Raw genomic sequence first — 6,879 nt, 5'->3', positions numbered from 1 at the left:
AAGTCTTCAAAAGTAACCTGAGTTAAGTAAAATGGACCCAAGTTAATCTGTCGGTAGAACCTTGTAGAATTCTGAATAGTAAAAGTTTTGAACAGTAGTCTACCTAGGAATCTGTTAGTTCACATGCTAGTGAATAGTAGTTTTCTATCTGTGAGAATTTGCGTGCAAATAATATTCTGTCAAAATATCTTTCTGGATCTTTCTGCATTCTATCATTTTGTCTTTTGTCTTATCTGTCACATGTCATAGGGGTCTTGAGAATCTTGGAATGCTTTCTGGTGAGTCTTGTAGTTTGGAGAGGAGGATTCCATTATTGTGTCATCTTCAAGCAGTTGCTTTTTAAGCTGTCTTCTGTCTGAAACGGAAGCAAGCTGGCATTGAATTGGACTCTTTTCTAGAAGGAAATTAGAACTTTTTGTCTGGGAGGAAGAGGTCTTTTTTTGTAATTCCTAGCAAATATGATCAAAATTAAACTTATTCCACCATTTTAATTTAAACTTTCTATTGAGCATGGAAAAAGGATACTGAGGATGTTTTTCTATCATGTACTCCCATCTAATGATCCATGGGAGATCTGGAAACCTGTAAAAGAACTGCAAAAGGTGTGGGAAATCCTTAAGATGCGGTATATTTGGTTCTTTCTTGAAAGTCTCATAGACTTTTAAGAGACCAATAGGGAGAATCATAGCTTCAGGACCATAGGAATTCCACTAGTCAATGAACCATCTTGGTATCATCATGTCTTTCTTTTTGTACATATCAAACCGGAAAAAACAAGTATGCATGTAAATATTATTTTGGAATAAAAGGAACCTATCCCAAGCTTCCATATAATCATAACAATTATAGAACTGGGTTTCAAAGAGTACAGAAAATTTCCTAGTGATCCAGGGTTGTGCTTTCCACTGGGAAGGGGTGAGGATCTGTTTTAAGACTACCTTGGAATAGCCAACTCTGTTTGGGTCTTGAGAACAAGGCATATGAGTTACTAATATTGAGTCTGTATCAACTAAAATAAGTTCATAAAATGTTTGGGTCTTTAAAGTTTCTGTCTTAGGATGTTCCTATCCTTGGGGTTTAAGTTGTCTGACTAAGGAGAGGGTGTCTGTTATGTGTTGGTATTTTGGTTCAATCCATAAAATAAAATTCTAGGAATCTTTTGGGAGTTCAATACTGTGATCTTCTTTTGGGGTTTGGGCTTCCTGAGAGGTAGAGGATCTGTACTTTGGTTGGTTAGAGGGAGAGGCTAAAGGGGGAAAAGAGGATGCAACTATGTTAAATGGTTTCTTTAGGGGAGGAGTTGAAGGGGTTGAAGGAAAGGCATATGACTGTTTGGTTGTTAGAGTAGGGCTTGGGGAAAGTGGTTGAAAGGGGTTCGGACTACAAGTTATTGGGGGTCTATTTGAAGAGAAAGTAGGTGAAGTGAAAGAGGGACAAGGGAGAAATCTGCTAGGGGGAGAAGGAATTGGGGGAGCAGCATAAGACTGTCTGGTTCTGGGTTTTGGGGATTTGCTCTTATCTGCAGGGGAACTCATCTTCCCTATGCTGAATCATAAAATAATATTATTCAGACAACAGATTGATCAGCAATTCTTTTGTATATTATTTCTGATTTTAAAGATTCCAGATGTCTATTTTTTCTGTCAATTCTTTCTTTATCAATTTCCTTTATTATGGGAATGGTATTAAGTGAATAGATCTCTTTTGGAATTGGTGGTAAGATGAATTTAAAAAGAATGTCTTTCCCTAACACGTTAGTTTTGATTCCTTCTTCTGTTGTTAAAAAGGGGTAAAGTAAAGCCATAAAGGGATTTCCCAGGATAATTTTAGAAGAGAGGTCTTTTATTAAAACAAAAACTATTTCAAAGCAAACTCCATCATCACATATGTGAACACTAGGTATTTTATAATTAATGATCAACTTTTCTCCGTTAGCTTGGGTTAATCTCTCGGATGACTTTTTATAATACTTTAAAGGTATTAATCCTTCTTGTATACAGTTCATGTCAGCACCTGAGTCTATCAAAGCAATTTCTGTCAAGGAAAACTCTTTATTAATTACAAGAGTGATTTCCTCCCTTTGTTGACTATTTCTCTTTATTCAAGTCTTTCTTTTGCATCTAGCTTCCTACGTAGAGATTCTTCAAGAGTACTATTTTCTTTCTTTAACACTTCTTTTACTCTTTCTTCCTTACTTGTCTCTATTAGGCTCTTTTGTCTTTCTATTTTTTCTAACATTTCTTTAACTATGCCTTTCTTTATCATACCTCTTTCTTTGTCTTCATTCATTATATCTATAGCACTTTCTACAACACTTCTTTCTTTTATGAGATTCTTCCCTTTATCTTCTATACGTGTTGTTCTTTCCTCAATTGGGTTAGTTTTTCTATCAACTCTTCTGCCAATTGCTTTTAATATCTATAAGCCTATTTCTATCTCATCTTTTCTACTATTATTTATATGCCAATTATTTGTCATAGTTTTTGTTAAAGATGATCTATGATAGGGTTCAAATTTGCTTTCTTGTTTCACAGGTGAATTTAAAGCTTCCATTCTTTCATAGAGGTCCAAAAAACTATCACTTTTCTTTTCTACTTTAGTATATATAGTGGATTTGTCAATATTTTCTAAAGATTCTAATTTTTTATTAACTATATCCAAAAAACAATTATTGTGTCTATCAGTCTGTCGGTTGATTTTATCTCCTATTAAAGTACTCCAATTATTTTGGTTACTATTATAATTATAATCATTAATTTCATTGTCAGAATTAGAATCTGTTTCATAATCCATATTACTATTTGACCAATTATTATCTATATCTTTCATGCTATAACCTTCATCATAATCTATATCATCATAGTCCATGTTTCTAATTAGTGTGTGCCTAGCCTAAACGTGAACAAGCAAATAGATGATGAACTAATAAATGTATTTATTCTATTTCTAGGCAATTAATGATTATTGGCCGAATTATTACTAACCACTGGTATCCTTGCTATTGGGACCACCTCCTCAGGAAACTCCATTGCGGGACCACCCAAACAACACCTGTCTGTCGGCTAACAAAATGGGCTGACCAACGCGAAACTATGGTTTGCCAACGAGTTTGAGGCTAACTAATGCAATCAAGGAGCAAGTAGTGGCTAAAGTAGTAATATATGTTCCTAGTAACTTCTTAATTGCAGAGAAATAAAACTCATACATCTACCATCCATGGCTCTGATACCATTAACTTCCTAGATTTTATCTCTTGTTTAAACTGTTAAAGATCTCTCTTGCAAAGTTTTCTTGATGTATCCCTTTTTAGAGACAAAAAAAGGAATTGCAACCAATGTACCTTTTATCTTATCCTTTATCCCAAAAGAAGTTTATTCACGTAATAATATCACTATTTTAAAAGATATTGATAAAGAAAGAATCTATAGAACTGAAAGAAGTTTGTCATCTTTAAAAATAGAAATATCACTTGATGACCATTCTAGTTCTAAGCAATTAATAATTACTGGTGGAACTATTACTAACCACTGGTATCCTTGCTATTAGGACCACCTCCTCGGGAAACTCCATTGTTGATATATTTCATTTATTCCATTCTAACAAATTTCTGTCTATATCTGTCATGCTATATTCCTCTGAATTAACTATCTTATCATTTTCCATGTTCAGATTAGTGTGTGCCTGACCTAACTGTGTTTTTGAGGAGCAAGTTGTGGCTGAAGTAGTAATATATGTTCCTAGTAACTTCTTAATTGTAGAGAAATGAAACTCATACATCTACTATCCATGGCTCTGATACCATTAACTACCTAGGAGAGAGCACAACAGTAATATGGAAGCATAAACAATGATAAAATAGATGATAAAGAAGAAAATAACAAAATAGATATATTCAAAATAAGTTAAAACAGAATATGGAATATGAAAACTGAAACTAGTAAAATCTTACTTGAATAAAACTTCTATCTTTGATTAATCTTGAAAACAAATTGTCTTTGATACAAGCTTTGAAAATAAAACACTGTCTAAAGAGTTACAAGATTACAAAGTAAAATCTATAAAGGGTTACAAGATTATATCTGTCTAGAAGGGATGGGTTACAAGATTACAAGAGAGGAAGGATTACAAGAGTCTTTCTGAGGGAGAGGGAGAGCTATCAAAGACAGTTTGTTTTCAAGTTTAATCAAAGACAGAAGTTTTATTCAAGTAAGATTTTACTAGTTTTAGTTTTCATATTCCATATTCTGTTTTAACTTATTTTGAATATATCTATTTTGTTATTTTCTTCTTTATCATCTATTTTATCATTGTTCATGCTTCCATATTACTGCTATGCTCTCTCCCGTCTAGTGGTTTTCATCAGTTTATAATAAATCATATAAATAATGGCTTAAGATTCTGAGCCTTCTTTCATATAGTAACTATCTGTTTTTACATTCAAAGTTAAAGCATCCTTAATATTTCTGTCAGATAATCTTAAAGCAAAATTAGGATAACACTTAAAATAGAGAAATGATATGTCTACAATATTTTTACAACAAATTCTAAGTGGCAAGTTGTTACTAGTTGTTATTGTTGGGGCAAAAAAGTAATCTTAGCGTTAGTTTGAAATTTGAACTAATAACAACTAACCACCTGTGATTTGTTGTAAAAATATTGTAGATGTAGCATCTCTCATTAAAATATACTGGTCCATTATGTAAACTTGTTTCCATCATTCCTAAAAGTGAGTCATTAAATCTTAAATGTCTGTCATCTCTTAAACAAAGTAAAACACTTGTATTTAAAACTTCTCTTGTTAATGGTTGGACTCCACTATTTTGATTTAATATAATTGATTCAAAGGGTGGATAAGTCAGATATACTTTCTCATGATTTTCTGTCTTTGTCCATGACAATATCTTTTCTATTACACTTATCTTTTTGTTATGATAGTCCAAAAAATCAAAGAAACTAAAGCGTGTCTGTAAATCTGTCATCATTTCATAATACTTGGTTCTTAAATTATTCCTTTCTTGTTCATTATAATTCTTAAGAAATTGGTTTTTTCTATCACTATTTTCGGGTTTTAAGTAGTCATGTTTTAGTAATTCTTTATCTAAAACAAATTCTTCAGATAAAACATTAATTTGTCTATCATGATGAAGTCTTTCAATGTTAGAGGGGCTAAAATCCAAAAACTTTACAAAATCTGCCATGATTCTATCCATTTTGTATGTATTACTATATGTCTCATTTTGTGAGAATATGTGAAATAATAATAATGATGATGATGATGATGATGATGATGATAATAATAATAATAATTTGGCTTGACTTGTTCTTTTTAAGGTCCAAAGCTTGTATAGCTCTTTTAAGGAGGTTTCAACTTCAGAGACTCGCACGTAGGAAAGTTGCTTAAGTCGACGATTAGATAGCAACTGTAAGGTGGTTATTTTTCGTAATTCATGTCAATAGGGACCATAAGGTGATAAGGCAGCCATTGCGTAGATATAGTTGAAGTGTTTTGCCGCTAATAGTTTTGGTCGTGAGGACATGGCCAAGTCGTTGATGGTTAAGCACTCCTTGGCCATCTCCCAATTGCTCAACACCAAAGCAGGGTGCAATCCAATCTTGATAGTGAAAATTGGTCCATACTTATCTGCCATGGATCCCAAAGTCATGTGGGGAGGTTGGGTTCCTCCTAATAGAGGGAGGTGACCAATTATAGGCCATGCACTCGTAGGAATTGGTGCTGTTTTGGCTAGGCCAATTCTGGATCACCTTAGAAGATAGTATGAGAAAAGAGTTATGGCTGTAAGTAGTCCAGCTATGGCTGATAAGGATGGTGAAAGAGAATCCATTTTTTTTGTTATGATTGAAGGAGTCCTCTTGGATGCCTTATGTGTGTGTGTGTGTGTGTGTGTGTGTGTTTGTGTATGGCGTGTATAGCTCAACTAATGGGTCGCGTACCAAGCTGTGCTTACAATCTCTTTGTTGTTGTGTGGGTATGGGTATCCTACAACGGGAAGTTCCTAGAAACGAAACACTTCTTCCTCTCTATCAATTCCCTAATAATTCCTGAGTGAACTCTCTATTTCTCAGTTCTCTCTCTCTCTTTCTGTGATCTTCGACGCCCTCCTCCCCACCCCCCCAAGAATGTCCAACCCCTCTTTCTTCTTCTCCTTCTCTATTTATAGGCTTCCTTTGTGGGTTGTTTATGATTACATTTGATGGTTTTTCATGTAGGTGGGGCATTTTGGGATTATTCCTAACAAAAAAAGGGGGTCCTACTTTGGGAACAGATGTGTTAGTTCCAAGATACCTTGGAACAGGCTCCAAGCAACACTGGATCCTGAGGTTGTAATAGTTCACGATTACAATGGGCCCACTAAATGACCTTTATTCAATCTGCGGCCCAATGGGCCATCAAACAATGTGTTGATGGACCGATCACTATACAATATATATATAAATAATTGTTCATGATGTTTTGTGGGAAAAGTCAGTCTTTCATTTATAAGGAGATGGTCTGAGATATTTTTAAAAAAAAAGTTAGTAGAAAGAAAAGATATACAAAAATTTGTTAGGACATATGTGAATCATGTTAGGAACATATGTCATCTAGAATTGGCTAATCCTTTGACAAAACACACTTTACTTGTAATTGGGTAGATCTAGGGTGTGTTTAATACTTTAAGAAACAAGAGTTTAAGTCCAAGTGTTAAAGCCATGCAAATCTATCTAAGAAGCAAGTGAAGAAGTGCTGGATTTTAAAGCTCGATAGCTAGCTCGACGGATAGCATCTATCGAGGATTAAAATGTAGCTTTTGCCCGATGCTCAACAGCTGCTCAATATTTGCGAAAATCAGTTTTTTAGATCTGATTTCACACCAATCC

Source organism: Quercus lobata, chromosome 2 (genome assembly GCF_001633185.2).
Source record: "Quercus lobata isolate SW786 chromosome 2, ValleyOak3.0 Primary Assembly, whole genome shotgun sequence".
Taxonomy (NCBI): domain Eukaryota; kingdom Viridiplantae; phylum Streptophyta; class Magnoliopsida; order Fagales; family Fagaceae; genus Quercus; species Quercus lobata.
This window is presented reverse-complemented; position numbering follows the sequence as displayed.